Below are 18,668 nucleotides of genomic sequence, written 5' to 3' on the forward strand. Positions count from 1 at the left end.
CCTGCCCACCCCGGTCAGGGTCAGGAAGGTGTTGGGCACCACCCGATCTGGGGCCACCACCTCGGGCCAGGCCAGTGTCACCTCTGCGCCCGTGTCCCAGTATCCATAAACTTTCTTCCCATCCACCTCCAGGGGAACAAGGCACTCGCTCCGCAGGGACAGCCCCGCGCCAACCCTGTAAACGGAGAACTTTGAATCCGGAGCATCTGGCCCCCCAGAGAAGCTGGCCGGGGGCCCTTCTCTCTCTTGCGCAGTTGATAAGCTGCCAGCCCCTCTTGCGTGGGAAGCCTGCCCCTCGTCCGTCTGGGCCTCTACCAAGTTAACCCGGTGCGGGTTCGGTCTGCTCAGTCTGTCCTTGAGCTTGGGGCACTGGGCCCGAACGTGGCCTCTTCGGCCGCAGTAATAGCAGCTCAGGTCCCGTGGGTCCCCTCGAGCCGGTCGGTTGTCCCTGATGCTGGGCATTCCCCGTGGGAGGGGATTCCCCATATTCCCCCTTTGGGAGGTCCCAGGGTGACTCTCTCTCTGCATCGCGGCGGGCCTGTTCCTTTGGGGCTCCTCCCTGCCACCCCCTGACCGGCTCTTTACAAACTCATCAGCCAGCTGCCCGGCGTGTCGCGGGTTCTCTGGCTTTCTGTCCACCAACCACAGCCTCAGGTCGGATGGGCACCGCTCATACAGTTGCTCCAGTACCAGCAGTTTAATCAGGTCCTCCTTCGTCTGAGCCCCACCAGCCCACTTGCTGGCGTATCTTTCCATGCGGACGGCTAGTTGCAGATATGAGATCTCAGGGGTATTATCTTGACTCCGGAACATTTCCCGGTACATCTCAGGAGTCAGCCCAAACTCACGTAGCAGGGCCTTTTTGAATAGTTCGTAGTCCCCTTTCTCTGCCTCTCCCAGTTGGCGGTACAATGCCACGGATTTGGGGTCCAGTAAGGGGGTAAGGACCCGGAGTCTGTCCGCGGGATCCACCCGGTGCAGCTCGCAGGCCGTCTCAAAGGCCTCCAGGAAGTCATCCATGTCCTCCCCCTCCTTGTATGGGGCCATGATGCACTTATCAAAGCTCCGTGCAGTCCTGGGTCCCCCCTCACTCACCGCAGCCGGGGGTTCGCTGCCCTTCAATCTCGCCAGTTCCAGGTCATGCTGACGCTGTCTCTCATTCTCCTGTCTCTGTCTCTCTTCATGCTGTCTCTGTCTCTCATTCTCCTCCCGTTCATGCTGTCTCTGTCTCTCTTCACGCTGATGCTGTCTCTCTTTCTCCTCCCGTTCATGCTGTCTCTGTCGTTCACGATCCTCCAGCTCTCTCAGTTTTAGCTCTTTCTCCCATTCCAGCCAATTCCGCTCCCCGGATGCCGAACGTCGCCGGGAGGATCCTCTGCTGGCCGGCGGGCTTCGCCGGGGGGATCCCCTGCTGGCCGGGGGGGTCACGGCGCCTTCGGTATTTGCTGGGCTCCTCCCCACCCTTCCCCTAGGCATAGGAAGGAAGGGTCTCGGGAAGCCCTCAGCAGCCGGCTGACCACTCCCAGCTGGGACAGACACTGGTGCCTGTGCTGCATTTGCCAGGCTGCTTCCCTGAGACACAGGGATCAGTTCATTCGCGCGATCTTCCGCCTCCAGCTGGGCAATGAGCTGTTCTTTGGCGAGCCTCCCAATGCGCAGCCGCCTCTGCTTGCACAGCTCCACCAGGTCGCTCTTAAGCTCTTAAGCCGCTTGGCATACATCTTCCTGCTGGCCACTCACCGGCCTGTGTGCTCACAGCTCCCCACAGTTCCCAGGGGGCCCCCTAGTGTGCCAGCCCTTCTCGAGGTCACCGCCTCTCTGCCAGGGTCGAGCTGCAGACTCCTCCGCCCCTGGGACCACTCGCTGCGATCCCCCCGGGGGACCCTGTTACTGCAAAAGTCCTTCTCGCTGGTCACACACTCCCAGGGGTAATAACCGTCTCTCTCCCACTCTTCAGCAGGCCTGGTCCCCGTCAATCCCCCTTCGTTTTACTGCTCCCCAGTCACTTACTGCAGGAAGCGCCGTCCACGGGGTGCAGTAGATCCCGCCGCTGCCACCAGTTGTTGCGGATTGTGGGGGAGTTAGGGCCCTGCACCCCTCTTCCCGAGATTCACTGCGACTCTCAACCAGCCAGTAAAGCAGAAGGTTTATTTAAGGACAGGAACACAGTCTCAAGCAGAGCGTGTAGGTACGACCAGACCCCCTCAATTAGGTCCCTCTGGGAGGTTCAGGGAGCTTAGACCCCAGCTTGGGGTTCCCTGCGTTGCACCACCCAGCCCCAACCGAAAACTAAACTCCCAACTCCTCCCGCTGCTCCTCTCCTTTGTTCAGTCTCCCGGGCAGAAGGTGTTAATTCTCCCCACCCCCGTTCCTGGCTCAGGTTACAGCTCAGGTAGCTTCCTTCAAGGGAAGTCCCACATCCCCACTGCAACCCCCCCTGCAACATTCCCAGGTCAAATCTGCCCTGCTCCCTGCTCCGTCACATCTTCCGCTCTCCCGAGTTACCTGGTAGCTATACCTAGTGGACCCCAACTCAGGTATAACCCTAAGTACTCAGTGGAGAGCTCTGTCCTGTGACAAAGTTACAATATGATAGAAAAACCTAATTCACACACATTTAGAAATAGACTGAACAAGGCCTATAACATGGAGCCGGCAAATGAGCAATGAACAGCTGAGAAACACAAAGCATTCTCTCTGTGCAGCACGTTTTCCAATGATTTTTGAATAATGAGGTGAGCTGTAAAGATCTTGACACGTAAGAAGATCTTTACAACAGCAAGCCCCTTTCAGAACTTTTCTTAGCTCAGTGCAGTAGTTACAGTCATAATCCCTTAATATGATTTTTTTTAAAAAATAATCAATTCAGTCACATTCAAAGCATTTCAACAATAAATTAAACCGTCTTCTGTTGTTGTATAATTTTGATAACTACATACGTATGTACATGATCCAGTAATTACAATGAATAATTTGGTTTTTAATTAATAATTGCCCAAATAACTAAAAATAAATCATTTTTTATTTTAAATAGTCTTCTCTTTCGCAGCCTCCCCATTCCCGCATCAGTTCAGGCCCCCCATCAGTCCCCAACCCCTCAATCCAGCCCCCGGAGCCTCACCTCTGCTCCCCCTAGGTTTCCTCGCCCCCCTTTCCCAGGCCTGGGGGTTGTAGTGGGGTCCCCTCTCATCTCCCCTTTCCCAGGCTGGGGGATTAGGGATGGCTCCCTCTGTCCCTTTCCAGGCCAGGTGCTGGAGGGGAAAAGAGCAGAGGTCCTGCCCTGTCCATGTTTTTCACAGGATGGGAGGAGGGAACGGAGCCAGTGCTGGCTCTGCCGGCTTCCAGCAGGACCAAACTTCGCAAGGGGGCTGTAGCTTCTTGCGTCAATGCCAGACAGGCTCCAGACCCCCCTGAAATCCGGTCACCCACTATAAAATCAAAAGCTGCACTTTGCTGCATGATTGCTGTGGGAGGTCCCAGGGCTGCTGGGTCATTCCCCCTCACTAGGCATCGCTGGTCTGTTACCCACCTCACTCCTGGTTCCCTCCTGCCCTTTGTCTCTCATAGGAGAAGATAGAGTACGTCTTCCTGATCATCTTTACCATTGAAGCCACACTCAAGATCATTGCCTATGGGTTTCTACTTCACACGGACGCCTACCTCCGAAACGGCTGGAACGTGCTGGACTTCGCCATTGTCTCTTTGGGGTAAAGGAGAGCTGGTTTGGCGGGGTGGGCAGAAGGTTTCTTAGAAAATGTCCTGTTTGTTCTTGGGGCGGGTTGTGAGACCATGGTAGGGAGAGCGTGACCAGGCCCGAGACCTGGAGTTGGAGCCAAAGCCCACTGAAGCCGGTGGGAGCGTTTCTAGTGACTCCCCTTGGAGGAGGCTCACTTGCCTTTTCCCACACGGCGCCCCTCTGCCTGAGACGACTCCCCTGAGCTCGCCCGCACGCCCTCTCCACTTTTAAGTCCTCCTTCGAGACCTACAGGTTCTGCACACGGGCTGGCTTTAAATCAGAGCTGGGAGAATAACCGATCTTTCGATTCATTGGCCATGCCGAAAAACAGAAAAAAAGCCGCACTGAACGAGGCTGAGATGAGGTTATGGTTTAGCTGTGCTGGCAGGGGCTGTGGTGTGAACTTACCCAGTCCGGCCTGTACAGGGTGAGATTGACTTTCCTCGCTTGGATTTTTTTTTTTTTTTACTGTCTCCTTCCCCCCTTTCCATCTTCCTCCATGTTCCTTCTCTCGCCCCCCTCCTCCCCTTTCCCCTCTCTTCCCTGTCCCACTCCCTTCTTCACCCGCTCTGGCAGGCTGGTCACAGTGGTTGTGGAGCAGATCAACGTGATGCAGGGCCTACCGCCGTGGGGGAAGGGCGGCTTTGACGTCAAAGCCCTGCGAGCCTTCCGCGTGCTGAGACCCTGCGCCTGGTGTCGGGAGTGCCAAGTGGGTGAAAGCTGCCCGGACGGCAGGCGGCTCGCTGGCAGGAGGCTAGGGTCACGGCAGCTGCAGTAGGCTTCCCCTTCTCACGGGTCTGTGGCCAGCCCCCAGCTGGGCCTCCGCGGAATGCCAACCGATCAGCAAAGTCTAGATCGGGGTGGCCAACCTGAGCCTGAGAAGGAGCCAGAATTGACCAATGTACATTGCCAAAGAGCCACAGTAATACGACAGCAGCCCCCAATCAGCTCCCTCCCCGCCCCCGCTCCCAGAGCCTCCCACTCTCCGACAGCCCTGCCGATCAGCACCTCCCCCTTCCTCCCCGCACCTCCAGATCAGCTGTTTCGTGGCATGCAGGAGGCTCTGGTGGCAGGGCCGGCTCCAGGGTTTTGGCCGCCCCAAGCAGCCAAACAACAACAAAAAGCCGCGATCGCGATCTGCGGCGGCAATTTGGCGGGAGGTCCTTCGCTCCGAGCCGGAGTGAGGGACCATCCGCCGAATTGCCGCCGAATAGCTGGACATGCCGCCCCTCTCCAGAGTGGCCGCCCCAAGCACCCGCTTGACAAGCTGGTGCCTGCAGCTGGCCCTGTCTAGGGGGGAGGGGGAAGAGCGAGGGCACGGCAGGCTCAGGGGAGGGGGCAGGAAGGGGTGAAGTGGGGGCAGGGCCTGTGGCAGAGCCAGGGGTTGAGCAGTGAGCACCCCCCGGCACAGTGGAAAGTTGGTGCCGGTAGCTCCAGCCCCGGAGTCGGTGCCTATACAAGGAGCCGCATATTAACTTCTGAAGAGCCGCATGTGGCTCCGGAGCCATAGGTTGGCCACCCCTGATCTAGACAGTCCCAGTGCTAGTGCCCCTCGCGGAGATATAACCCACCAAGACCCAGCATGCGCCAATCCCACCATAGCCTGTTGTGAAAGGAGCTGGTGGGGGTCACCCCAGTGTCTAGGAGCCAGATGCCCCCATCCTGAGACCATCTCCCAAGGAGATGAACTGCGGGGACTCAGCCTTCCCCGATCCCTCTGGGGCAGTGTGAGGGGGCCTGGAGCTGCTGCTGCCTGTAATGGGATTGAGAGATTTCAGTCACCAGGGCTTTCCTTCTCACACACACACCCTCCTGGGACATATAGGGACACATGCTGGGGAGGAAGGATGGCCTAGTGGTTGACACCAGTGAGAGCTGGGCCCAGGTCCCTCCCTCTCTTCCCTGCCATGTGCTGCGGTGGCGAAGCGGTTCTATGTGTCTGTGAGACCCGTGTTGCCAGTTAGGAGGGGGGGGGTGTGACCTGTTACCCTTCTCTCTCTCTCTCTCGGCTGCAGGCCTGCAGGTGGTCCTGAACTCCATCATCAAGGCCATGGTGACCCTGCTCCACATCGCCCTGCTGGTCCTCTTCATGATCATCATCTACGCCATCGTCAGGCAGGAGCTGTTCAAGGGAAAGTTGCACAAGACTTGCTACTACATCGGGACAGGTCTGGAACGTGGGCGACCCTCCCACCAGCCGGGGGGGCCATGCCATAACCCTCCCAGCCACACCATATAGCCATATAACCATATGACGTGGCTGGGAGGTGTATGCCATATCTGGGGGCGTTTTATGACTACATGACATGGCTGGGAGGTGTATGCCATATGTGGGGGCGTTATATGGCTATATGGCATGGCTGGGAGGGTTATGGCATGGCTGGGGGCGTTATATGGCTATATGGTGTGGCTGGGAGGGTTATGGCATGGCTGGGGGCATTATATGGCTATATGGTGTGGCTAGGAGGTATACTGCACTGCGCCAGAGCCCTCCTCTGTGTGGGGCTGGGGGCTAAGGCACAAGCAGCAGCAGGAGTATAGTTGTCCTTCTCCTCTGCTCAGCCTGACTTCTGTGCTTCGGTTTCACCCTCAGATATCATTGCCAAAGGGGAAATGGAGAAGCCATCCCCGTGCACCACCACCAGCCACGGGTATCACTGCACCCTCAACGGCACTGAGTGCAGGAGTGGGTGGCCAGGGCCCAACAACGGCATCACCCATTTTGATAATTTTGGCTTCGCCATGCTGACTGTGTACCAGTGCATCACCATGGAGGGCTGGACGGAAGTCCTCTACTGGGTAGGTGCAGGCCTGAGCCTGCTGGCTGTGAGGGAGGAGACGCCGGCACGCTCTTTGAACAAGAACATGGTACTAAGCGGGTTGGGCTGGCCAGGCTTCCCAAATGGTGGGAATCCTTCCGGGGCAGCGAGCCCCGCAGACCCTGCAGCTACTGGATGATGTATCCACTGAGCAATGAGCTCCCAGGGAGAAGGTGGCACCCGCCAGTGCAGCAGAGTGTTTGAACCCTGCCTAGCCAAGAGAGTCCCTGTCCAAGTACCACTGAGACTCTCAAACGAACCCCACCCTTGCCTTAAAAGACAGGAGCCTGGTGGGAGCGAGTCCTCGGACGGCTCCTCAGCTCTGGAGCTCAGGTATAAGCGACCATAAACTTGCCCTCCAAGCCACGAAGAATGGTAGGGGAGGAAGGATGGTGTGACGGCTCAGGGACAGGCTGGGAATTGCAGAGCTGAGTTCCAGTCCCGCCTCTGCCTCTGGAAAGCACTTGGTGTGTTACCCTTCTGGGCATCCTTTGTTCCCAGGAGTGTGGGATGAGGGCAGCTTGAGACACAGGTTGCTGGGCCAGTGTCTGATATTGTATCTGGTGGCTTTTAATAATAACACCACCTAGCTCTTATACAGTGCTTTTCACCATTAGATCTTAAAGAATTTCACCGTCATTAACGCCCCCTGCCCCACTCACCCCCCGGGAGGCAGGCAGGACAGTGCTATTATCTCCATTGCACAGATGGGGAGCTGAGATCCAGAGGCTAAGTGACATGCTCAAGGTCACACAAGGAGTCTGTGGCAGAGTAGGGAGTTGGGTCTTCAAAGCCTTAAACTAGTGCCCTAACCACTGGGTTCCTGGGAGGAAGGTTGGTCAATGAGTAGGGACAAGTCTGAAACCTGGGAGACCCAGGTTCAATTCCCTGCTCTGCCACAGACTCCCATTGTGACCGTGGGCAAGTCTCTTAGTCGCTCTGTGTCTCAGTTCCCCATGCGTAAAGACTGTGAGGTGCTCAGCTACTCCAGTAATGGGCTTACCTGAGCCAGGTGGATTTGGTTCTCCCCCTGGATCTTCATCTGCCTCTGTCCTGCTCAGGTGAACGACGCCATCGGGAACGAGTGGCCCTGGATCTATTTTGTCAGCCTTGTTCTGCTGGGCTCTTTCTTCGTTCTCAACCTGGTGCTGGGCGTGCTCAGCGGGTAAGGCGTGTGGGCTGCATGGTGCCACTCTCCTTTCTCTCTGTCCCAGCAGGGGTCTGCCCTGAGGGAGGGGCCAGGCCCTTATTGAGTTTGGGGATATGAACAGAAAGTCTGAAGGGGGTTTTTAACCTTTTTCTTCCCTTTTCTTCTTCCCTTCTTCCTTGGTACCTTGGCTACCAAGGCTATCAAGCCTTGTCTTCCCTTTTCTCTTGGAGAACTCTTTGGATGACTCAGGAATGTGGAGCAGGGGCGCTCTCAGCCCTTAATTGAAGGGACAGAATGGTGGAATTCTTAACACAGAGAGCTTTTCTCCCCAGTCTTAACAAAACCAGACAATGAACACATTGTAATTATTCAGTTGTATTGTGGTAGCACCTAGCAGCCCCCATCCTGGCCCAGGACCCCATGGTGCTAGGTGCTGTGCAAACACAGAACAAAAAGACAGTCCCTGCCCCAACGGCAGTTTTAAATAGTCCCTGTAAAATCCCCTTCCCTTCTCAGTTAACCAGGTGTCACTTCCTTGGTCCCTGCAGTGTCACAATCTTACTAGTCCTCGAGTCTTCCAGCGTAGCCAAGACATGAATTAAAGCAAACGGGTAAAATACCACTGAAAACAAACCCACCCGTCCTTTCCAGGCCTGCTTTATCCCTCAGAAGGGAGCAAAAAAAGGCCAAGCCCAATGTTTTTCCCCCTTGACAGGTCACCTTTACTATGGAGAGTGTGGGAAAACGGGCACAGCTGGCAATCTCTCTGCACCCTCCAGCTGTGTGAGCTTCCCCTTTAGCTCTGACACTCTGTTATGATTTTCTCAAGGCTTTCCAGTATCGGATACTCCTGTGTGCCTCAACAGCAGCAGTGGGGACAGCCATTAGTGCTCCTAATGTTAACCTGCCCTCTTTACAATCTAGCTGTAGTAGTTGGTTCTGTGGTGTCCTGTGGCAAGGAGTTCCACAGGATGATAAAAAAAATGGGGAATAGGGAAGCATTTCCTGTTATTAGGTCTGTATTCCTCCCCCTCCCCCCGCAATTTTGTATTATATAACAAAGGTAAAAGGCAGGACTGATCCATTCTCAGTCTTCAGTTGCGTTAAAGGAGTAATTCTACCAGCTGGCAGCAGTAGTAGGCTCTTGTCCTCTCTGGGGACTAGCCACTAGAGTAGGACGTGGCACACACTTGATGAGTGTGTCCCATGAGCAAGGTCTGGATTGAAGCTGCCCGCAGAGCCCCCTCTCCATTGGCCTCATGCCAACCATCTGGGTTTGTTCCAGGGAGTTCACCAAGGAGCGTGAGAAGGCCAAGTCACGGGGCACGTTCCAGAAGCTGCGAGAGAAGCAGCAGCTGGAGGAGGATCTGAAGGGCTACATGGACTGGATCACCCATGCCGAAGTCATGGACAGCCACCGGGCCAGGAGAGAAGGTACCATCTTCACCTGGGCAAAGCCTCTCGCTTCTGGAGAATGGTTAAATCCTCCACCGGGGGTGGGGGGGGTGTCTGTGGGATGAGCGGGGTGGGAGGCCGGGAGAAGGTGTGCACTTGCTCCTTGTTTACTCATTGAGGGAGGCTGCCCCTCCCTTGACATTATCCAGGTTCAAGGATTAGAAGCTGCTTCAGACTCGCCAGAGATGAAGAGTTTTTGGAGAGGAAAGACAGTCTTATGGCATAGGACAGGCCAAGGCCTTGGGAAGCCCGTAGGCTGTTCCTGGCTCTGCCACTGACATATTGGGTGACCTCGGGCAAGTCACTTCACCAATCCGTGCCTCTGTTTCCCCATGTGTAGTGGGATGTACTAACACTTGCCCATTTGGGGCTGAAATTAGTCACATTTGCTAAGGGCTTTTGAGAACCTGAAGTGGAAGTTGCTATAGAAGAGAGTTATTGGCCCCCTTCCCCATTACCTCCCTGGGATGCTGTTATGTGCTTGGATATAATCCCTTGGCTCTTTGTTTACTCTGTGGGGCATTTTACACAGCTGTGGAGCTATATGTAATGATCACAATTCTGAATGCCATCACTGGTCCCCTGCTCTCTATTGCCACCAGTTACACTCCTAGAATCATAGAATCATAGAATATCAGAGTTGGAAGGGACCTCAAGAGGTCATCTAGTCCAACCCCCTGCTCAAAGCAGGACCAATTCCCAGCTAAATCATCCCAGCCAGGGCTTTGTCAAGCCGGGCCTTAAAAACCTCCAAGGAAGGAGACTCCACCACCTCCCTAGGTAACGCATTCCAGTGTTTCACCACCATCCTAGTGAAATAGTTTTTCCTGATATCCAACCTGGACCTCCCCCACCGCAACTTGAGACCATTGCTCCTTGTTCTGTCATCTGCCACCACTGAGAACAGCCGAGCTCCATCCTCTTTGGAACCCCCCTTCAGGTAGTTGAAGGCTGCTATCAAATCCCCCCTCATTCTTCTCTTCTGGAGACTAAACAATCCCAGTTCTCTCAGCCTCTCCTCATAAGTCATATGCTCCAGACCCCTAATCATTTTTGTTGCCCTCCGCTGGACTCTTTCCAATTTTTCCACATCCTTCTTGTAGTGTGGGGCCCAAAACTGGACACAGTATTCCAGATGAGGCCTCACCAATGTCGAATAAAGGGGAACGATCACGTTCCTCGATCTGCTGGCAATGCCCCTACTTATACAGCCCAAAATGCCGTTAGCCTTCTTGGCAACAAGAGCACACTGTTGACTCATATCCAGCTTCTCGTCCACTGTGACCCCTAGGTCCTTTTCAGCAGAACTGCTACCTAGCCATTCGGTCCCTAGTCTGTAGCAGTGCATGGGATTCTTCCGTCCTAAGTGCAGGACTCTGCACTTGTCCTTGTTGAACCTCATCAGGTTTTTTTCTGCCCAATCCTCTAATTTGTCTAGGTCCCTCTGTATCCGATCCCTACCCTCTAGTGTATCTACCACGCCTCCTAGTTTAGTGTCATCTGCAAACTTGCTGAGAGTGCAGTCCACACCATCCTCCAGATCATTAATAAAGATATTAAACAAAACCGGCCCCAGGACCGACCCTTGGGGCACTCCACTTGAAACCGGCTGCCAACTAGACATGGAGCCATTGATCACTACCCGTTGAGCCCGACGATCTAGCCAGCTTTCTATCCACCTTACAGTCCATTCATCCAGCCCATACTTCTTTAACTTGGTGGCAAGAATACTGTGGGAGACAGTATCAAAAGCTTTGCTAAAGTCAAGAAATAACACATCCACTGCTTTCCCCTCATCCACAGAGCCAGTTATCTCCTCATAGAAGGCAATTAGGTTAGTCAGGCACGACTTCCCCTTCGTGAATCCATGCTGACTGTTCCTGATCACTTTCCTTTCCTCTAAACGTTTCATAATTGATTCCTTGAGGACCTGCTCCATAATTTTTCCAGGGACTGAGGTGAGGCTGACTGGCCTGTAGTTCCCCGGATCCTCCTTCTTCCCTTTTTTAAAGATGGGCACTACATTAGCCTTTTTCCAGTCATCTGGGACCTCCCCCGATCGCCATGAGTTTTCAAAAATAATGGCTAATGGCTCTGCAATCTCACCCGCCAACTCCTTTAGCACCCTCGGATGCAGCGCATCCGGCCCCATGGACTTGTGCACGTCCAGTTTTTCTAAATAGTCCCGAACCACTTCTTTCTCCACAGAGGGCTGGTCACCTTCTCCCCATGCTGTACTGCCCAGTGCAGCAATCTGGGAGCTGACCTTGTGCGTGAAGACAGAGGCAAAAAAATCATTGAGTACATTAGCTTTTTCCACATCCTCGGTCACTAGGTTGCCTCCCTCATTCAGTAAGGGGCCCACACTTTCCTTGATTTTCTTCTTGTTGCTAACATACCTGAAGAAACCCTTCTTGTTACTCTTAACATCTCTTGCTAACTGCAACTCCAAGTGTGATTTGGCCTTCCTGATATCACTCCTGCACGCCTGAGCAATATTTTTATACTCCTCCCTGGTCATTTGTCCAATCTTCCACTTCTTATAAGCCTCTTTTTTGCGTTTAAGATCAGCAAGGATTTCACTGTTTAGCCAAGCTGGTCGCCTGCCATATTTACTATTCTTTCTACACATCGGGATGGTTTGTTCCTGCAACCTCAATAAGGATTCTTTAAAATACAGCCAGCTCTCCTGGACCCCTTTGCCCTTCATGTTATTCTCCCAGGGGATCCTGCCCATCTGTTCCCTGAGGGAGTCAAAGTCTGCTTTTCTGAAGTCCAGGGTCCATATTCTGCTGCTCTCCTTTCTTCCTTGTGTCAGGATCCTGAACTCGACCATCTCATGGTCACTGCCTCCCAGGTTCCCATCCACTTTTGCTTCCCCTACTAGTTCTTCCCTGTTTGTGAGCAGCAGGTCAAGAAAAGCTTTGCCCCTAGTTGGTTCCTCCAGCACTTGCACCAGGAAATTGTCCCCTACGCTTTCCAAAAATTTCCTGGATTGCCTGTGCACCGCTGTATTGCTCTCCCAGCAGATATCAGGGTGATTAAAGTCTCCCATGAGAACCAGGGCCTGCGATCTAGCAACTTCTGCTAGTTGCCAGAAGAAAGCCTCGTCCACCTCATCCCCCTGGTCTGGTGGTCTATAGCAGACTCCAACCACGACATCACCCTTGTTGCTCCCACTTCTCAACTTTATCCAGAGACACTCAGGTTTTTCTGCAGTATCATACCGGAGCTCTGAGCAGTCATACTCCTCTCTTACATACAATGCAACTCCCCCACCTTTTCTGCCCTGCCTGTCCTTCCTGAACAGTTTATATCCATCCATGACAGTACTCCAGTCATGTGAGTTATCCCACCAAGTCTCTGTTATTCCAATCACATCATAGTTCCCTGACTGTGCCAGGACTTCCAGTTCTCCCTGCTTGTTTCCCAGGCTTCTTGCATTTGTGTATAGGCACTTAAGATAACTCAACGATCGTCCCTCTTTCTCAGCATGAGACAGGAGTCCTCCCCTCTTGCGCTCTCCTGCTTGTGCTTCCTCCCAGGATCCCATTTCCCCACTTACCTCAGGGCTTTGGTCTCCTTCCCCCGGTGAACCTAGTTTAAAGCCCTCCTCACTAGGTTAGCCAGCCTGCTGGCGAAGATGCTCTTCCCTCTCTTCGTTAGGTGGAGCCCGTCTCTGCCTAGCACTCCTTCTTCTTGGAACACCATCCCATGGTCGAAGAATCCAAAGCCTTCTCTCTGACACCACCTGCGTAGCCATTCGTTGACTTCCACGATTCGACGGTCTCTACCCCGGCCTTTTCCTTGCACAGGGAGGATGGACGAGAACACCACTTGCGCCTCAAACTCCTTTATCCTTCTTCCCAGAGCCACGTAGTCTGCAGTGATCCGCTCAAGGTCATTCTTGGCAGTATCATTGGTGCCCACGTGGAGAAGCAGGAAGGGGTAGCGATCCGAGGGTTTGATGAGTCTCGGCAGTCTCTCCGTCACATCGTGTATCCTAGCTCCTGGCAAGCAGCAGAACTCTCGGTTTTCCCGGTCAGGGCAGCAGATAGATGACTCAGTCCCCCTGAGGAGGGAGTCCCCGACCACCACCACCCTCCTCCTCCTCTTGGGAGTGGTGGTCGTGGAACCCGCATCCCTAGGACAGTGCATCTTTTGCCTTCCAATCGGTGGAGTCTCCTTCTGCTCCCTTCCCTCAGATGGGCCATCTAGTCCACTCTCCGCATTAGCACCTGTAGAGAGAACATGGAAACGATTGCTCACCTGTATCTCCATTGCTGGTGCATGGACGCTCCTCTTTCTTCTTCTGGAGGTCACATGCTGCCAAACCTCCTCACAATCCTTCTGTCCCTGCTGCGCCTGCTCTGAATCTTCAGAACATTGTGGCCGTAGAAGCATCTCCTGACGTCTGTCCAGGAAATCTTCATTTTCCCTTATGCAACGCAGAGTCGATACTTGTTTCTCCAGCCCTCGAACCTTCTCCTCCAATATGGAGACCAGCTTGCACTTTGTACAGACAAAGTCACTTCTGTCCTGCGGAAGAAAGACAAACATGGCACAACCTGTGCAGGTTACAACAGCTGATCGCTGCGGTGTCTAGTATTGCTCCGTTTCTTCGCACATTACGATGCCAAAAAAAACCTCCTTCCCAAACTTGTTCTCTTGAGTGCGGACGTGTCTCTTGAGGAGACATCATGAATAAATTGGAATATGACCAAGAGGCTGCTAGACAGCTCTCTAACAGCACATTCTACAGGCCATTATCCTCTGATCCCACTGAGGATTACCTAAAGAAACTACACCATCTGCTAAAAAAACTCCCTGACAAAGCACAGGAACAAATCTGTACAGACACATGCCTAGAACCCCGACCAGGGGTATTCTATTTGCTACCCAAGATCCATAAACCTGGATATCCTGGACGCCCCATCATCTCAGGCATTGGCACCCTAACATCAGGCTTGTCTGGTTATGTAGACTCTCTCCTCAGACCCTACGCTACCAGCACTCCCAGCTATCTTCGAGACACCACTGACTTCCTGAGGAAACTACAGTCCATCGGTGATCTTCCAGAAAACACCATCCTGGCCACTATGGACGTAGAAGCCCTCTACACCAATATTCCACACAAAGATGGACTACAAGCTATCAGGAACAGTATCCCTGATAATGTCACAGCTAACCTGGTGGCTGAACTTTGTGATTTTGTCCTCACCCACAACTATTTCACATTTGGGGACAATATATACCTTCAAGTCAGCGGCACTGCTATGGGTACCCGCATGGCCCCACAATATGCCAACATTTTTATGGCTGACTTAGAACAACGCTTCCTTAGCTCTCGTCCCCTAACGCCCCTACTCTACTTGCGCTACATTGATGACATCTTCATCATCTGGACCCATGGAAAAGAAGGCCTTGAGGAATTTCACCATGATTTCAATAATTTCCATCCCACCATCAACCTCAGCCTAGATCAATCCACACAAGCGGTCCATTTCCTGGACACTACTGTGCTAATAAGCGATGGTCACATAAATACCACCCTATACCGGAAACCTACTGACCGCTACACTTACCTACATGCATCCAGCTTCCATCCAAGACACACCACACGATCCATTGTCTACAGCCAAGCTCTAAGATATAACCGCATTTGCTCCAATCCCTCGGATAGAGACAAGCACCTACAAGATCTCTATCAAGCATTCTTAAAACTACAATACCACCCTGCTGAAGTGAAAAAACAGATTGACAGAGCCAGACGAGTACCCAGAAGTCACCTCCTACAAGACAGGCCCAACAAAGAAAATAACAGAACACCACTAGCTGTCACCTTCAGCCCCCAACTAAAACCTCTCCAGCGCATCATCAGAGATCTACAACCTATCCTGAAAGATGATCCTTTACTCTCACAGATCTTGGGAGACAGACCTGTCCTCGCTTACAGACAACCCCCCAACCTAAAGCAAATACTCACCAGCAACCACACATCACTGAACAAAACCACTAACCCAGGAACCTATCCTTGTAACAAACCCCGATGCCAACTCTGTCCACATATCTATTCAAGTGACATCATCATAGGACCTAATCACATCAGCCATACCATCAGGGGCTCGTTCACCTGCACATCTACCAATGTGATATATGCCATCATGTGCAAGCAATGCCCCTCTGCCATGTACATTGGCCAAACCGGACAGTCTCTACGCAAAAGAATTAATCTACACCAATCTGACATCAGGAATCAAAATACTCAAAAACCAGTGGGAGAACACTTTAACCTGTCTGGTCATTCAGTGACAGACCTGCGGGTGGCTATATTACAACAGAAAAACTTCAAAAACAGACTCCAACGAGAGACTGCTGAGCTAGAATTGATATGCAAACTAGACACAATCAACTCCGGTTTGAATAAGGACTGGGAATGGCTGAGCCATTACAAACATTGATTCTATCTCCCCTTGTAAGTATGCTCACACTTCTTATCAAACTGTCTGTACTGGGCTATCTTGATTATCACTTCAAAAGTTTTTTTTTTTCTCTTACTTAATTGGCCTCTCAGAGTTGGTAAGACAACTCCCACCTGTTTATGCTCTCTGTATGTGTGTATAAAGAAGAACAGGAGTACTTGTGGCACCTTAGAGACTAACAAATTTATTAGAGCATAAGCTTTCGTGGACTACAGCCCACTTCTTCGGATGCATACATTCTATATGCATCCGAAGAAGTGGGCTGTAGTCCACGAAAGCTTATGCTCTAATAAATTTGTTAGTCTCTAAGGTGCCACAAGTACTCCTGTTCTTCTTTTTGCGGATACAAACTAACACGGCTGCTACTCTGAAACCTGTCAGTATGTGTGTATATATATCTCCTCAATATATGTTCCATTCTATATGCATCCGAAGAAGTGGGCTGTAGTCCACGAAAGCTTATGCTCTAATAAATTTGTTAGTCTCTAAGGTGCCACAAGTACTCCTGTTCTTCTTTTTGCGGATACAAACTAACACGGCTGCTACTCTGAAACCTGTCAGTATGTGTGTATATATATCTCCTCAATATATGTTCCATTCTATATGCATCCGAAGAAGTGGGCTGTAGTCCACGAAAGCTTATGCTCTAATAAATTTGTTAGTCTCTAAGGTGCCACAAGTACTCCTGTTCTTCTTTTTGCGGATACAGACTAACACGGCTGCTACTCTGAAACTTGAGGAGGTTTGTATCTCTTAGGGAGTTATTAGATGGGAACCCTTCCTTTGCAGATGTGCTTCTCAGGGTATAGCTATGCTGCAATCACTTTCATCTAGCCAGCTCGGTCACCAGAGCGGGTGAAGCCGCAATAGCCCTGTGAGTGATTATGCGCCAATTTCACCGCTCCAGTATCGGAGCTAGCGAGATTAAAGTGCACTTGGGTGCATCTGCACAAGCTGTGATCACACCTCCGATTGCAGTGTGGACATACCCTTAGAGTTCCCCTTCCCTCTCCGGTGGGAATCCATTGCCGATGTCCCCATGTGTCTCTTGAGGGGGTCCCCAGTCACTGAAGATCTCTCTCTTTCATAGGGATGCTGCCATCAGAGGAAGGGGGTTCAGAGACCGAGAGCCTATCTGAAATTGAGGGCATGAACAAATGGATTCTCTTCTTGTGAGTATACACACACACACACACACACACACACACACACAGAGTCTCTCTCTCTCCTGCCTGATCCTGACTCTCCTGCTCTTGGAATCAATCCTGTTGTAAGAGCCCCATCGGAAGAGCTGGTAGTTTTGTTGAGGGGGTGGATACACCATGTTCAGTGCAGCCCACGCAAAGGTGGATTTTGCTATGTCCGGCTCTGGAAAAAGGCTAGTTCAGGTGGTATCCCGCCTCTTCTTTTGGGGGACGATGCATCAAGCTCCTCTCCGCTATCCCTCCTCCTACCCAGCACACCCCAGGGCTCCGGGAACTGCGTGAGTGGTGTCAGGAAATCCAAGGTCATTCCAACTGATGAACAGGTGAGGCCAGCACACTCTTTAAGGGGCAGTGACCTCTCCAGAGCATGCACAGGACCGGCCGCCATGCGGAAGGGAAGGCATCTCATGGACCCTGTGCTGGGCGAGCAGCCCGGACACCTGGGCAAGTGCCTTAGCTTCACCATCTGTTCCTATTCCTTGGGCAAGTGCCTTAGTTTCACCATCTGTAAAATGGGGATAAATGAAGCACACTTCCCCAGGGCTTTGAAACAAGTTGTTCATTAACACACCAGCATCTCCTTTGTTACCCTGGTGCATCCCCATTTGGCGTCGTGGTGATTGAGTGGGGACTTTGACTCCGTGCTGGTAATAGTTTGGGATGGAGGAAAGGTGGTAGAGAGGGGCAAAGCGGTATCCCTGCCTGCAGAACCCCTCTCCTATGCGTTTGCGTGGGTCCCTGGGAGCTGGTGGGCAGGGCGCTTTGCAATGACTCTGCCCTCTGGGGCTGGGTGCCGGGGGGCAGGGAGCCCTGAAGTCACCCCTCTTGGCCCATCTCTCTAGCCGGCAGTGGAGGCGATGGAACCGCCTGTTCCGCAGGAAGTGCCGCGAGGTGGTGAAGTCCAAGTTTTTCTATTGGCTGGTGATCCTGCTCATCTCTCTGAATACCCTGTAAATCACCTCCGAGCATCACTGGCAGCCCGAGTGGCTGACCTGTGTGCAAGGTGAGCAGGGCGACCCGGGGCTGGGGAGCCGCTGCCGGTTCAGTGCATCCACGGGCGTGCATGTGCACACGCCTGCCCACAAGTGAACACCCACATAGACACACACACACACACCAACGCACACATGTGCATGCGCCTGCGCACCACACACACACGCAAAAGTGCACGCACACCCCCGTGCCTGTGTGCACATGTAGTTTCCTCCCGGTCTTGTGTTTCCCCTCCTGCGCACAGACCCGCCTCTTGCTGGGGTGGGGAAGGGAGCGTTCTGCTGCCGCTGCTCAGGGCTAGGAGCTGGGCAGGTGAGTGTGAGTCAGGCTCCTCTTCCTCCCTGCTGCGCTGCCCCAGGATCGTAGGCTGGGGGAGAGGGAGGCAGCAGGGGGCGTAGTGAGAAGGCGGAGGAGGATGTGGTCTCATGAGCAGCTGCTAGTGGCCATCGGGGGATCTGCCGCCTCAGTCCAGAGTGCTGACCGGCTGGGTTCGCTGCTTGCAGACAGTGCCAACCGGGTGCTGCTGGCTCTCTTTGCGGCCGAGATGCTGCTGAAGATGTATGCGCTGGGCCTCCGCCAGTACTTCATGTCTCTCTTCAACCGCTTCGACTGCTTCGTGGTGTGCGTCGGCATCCTGGAGATTATCCTGGTAGAGATCAATGTCATGTCACCCCTGGGCATCTCCGTCCTGCGGTGCATTCGCCTGCTGAGGATCTTCAAGATAACCAGGTGGGGGCACCTCTCCCCAGGGCCTGGGGTCAGGCAGTACAGGCAGGGGGGCTTGCACTGGGAGGCTGGGCTGTCCTTACCCCTTCTGAGGCCTCAGGC

The 18,668-nt window shown here is 53.1% G+C and overlaps 1 pseudogene; it reads left to right on the plus strand.

Annotated features, from left to right (window-relative positions):
* The first annotated feature begins 2,646 nt into the window (after nucleotides 1-2,646).
* Nucleotides 2,647-18,668, plus strand: part of LOC101935813 (voltage-dependent L-type calcium channel subunit alpha-1S-like) — a 50,850-nt pseudogene continuing 34,828 nt past the window's right edge.

The sequence above is a fragment of the Chrysemys picta genome, chromosome 4 (assembly GCF_011386835.1).
Source record: "Chrysemys picta bellii isolate R12L10 chromosome 4, ASM1138683v2, whole genome shotgun sequence".
NCBI lineage: Eukaryota > Metazoa > Chordata > Testudines > Emydidae > Chrysemys > Chrysemys picta.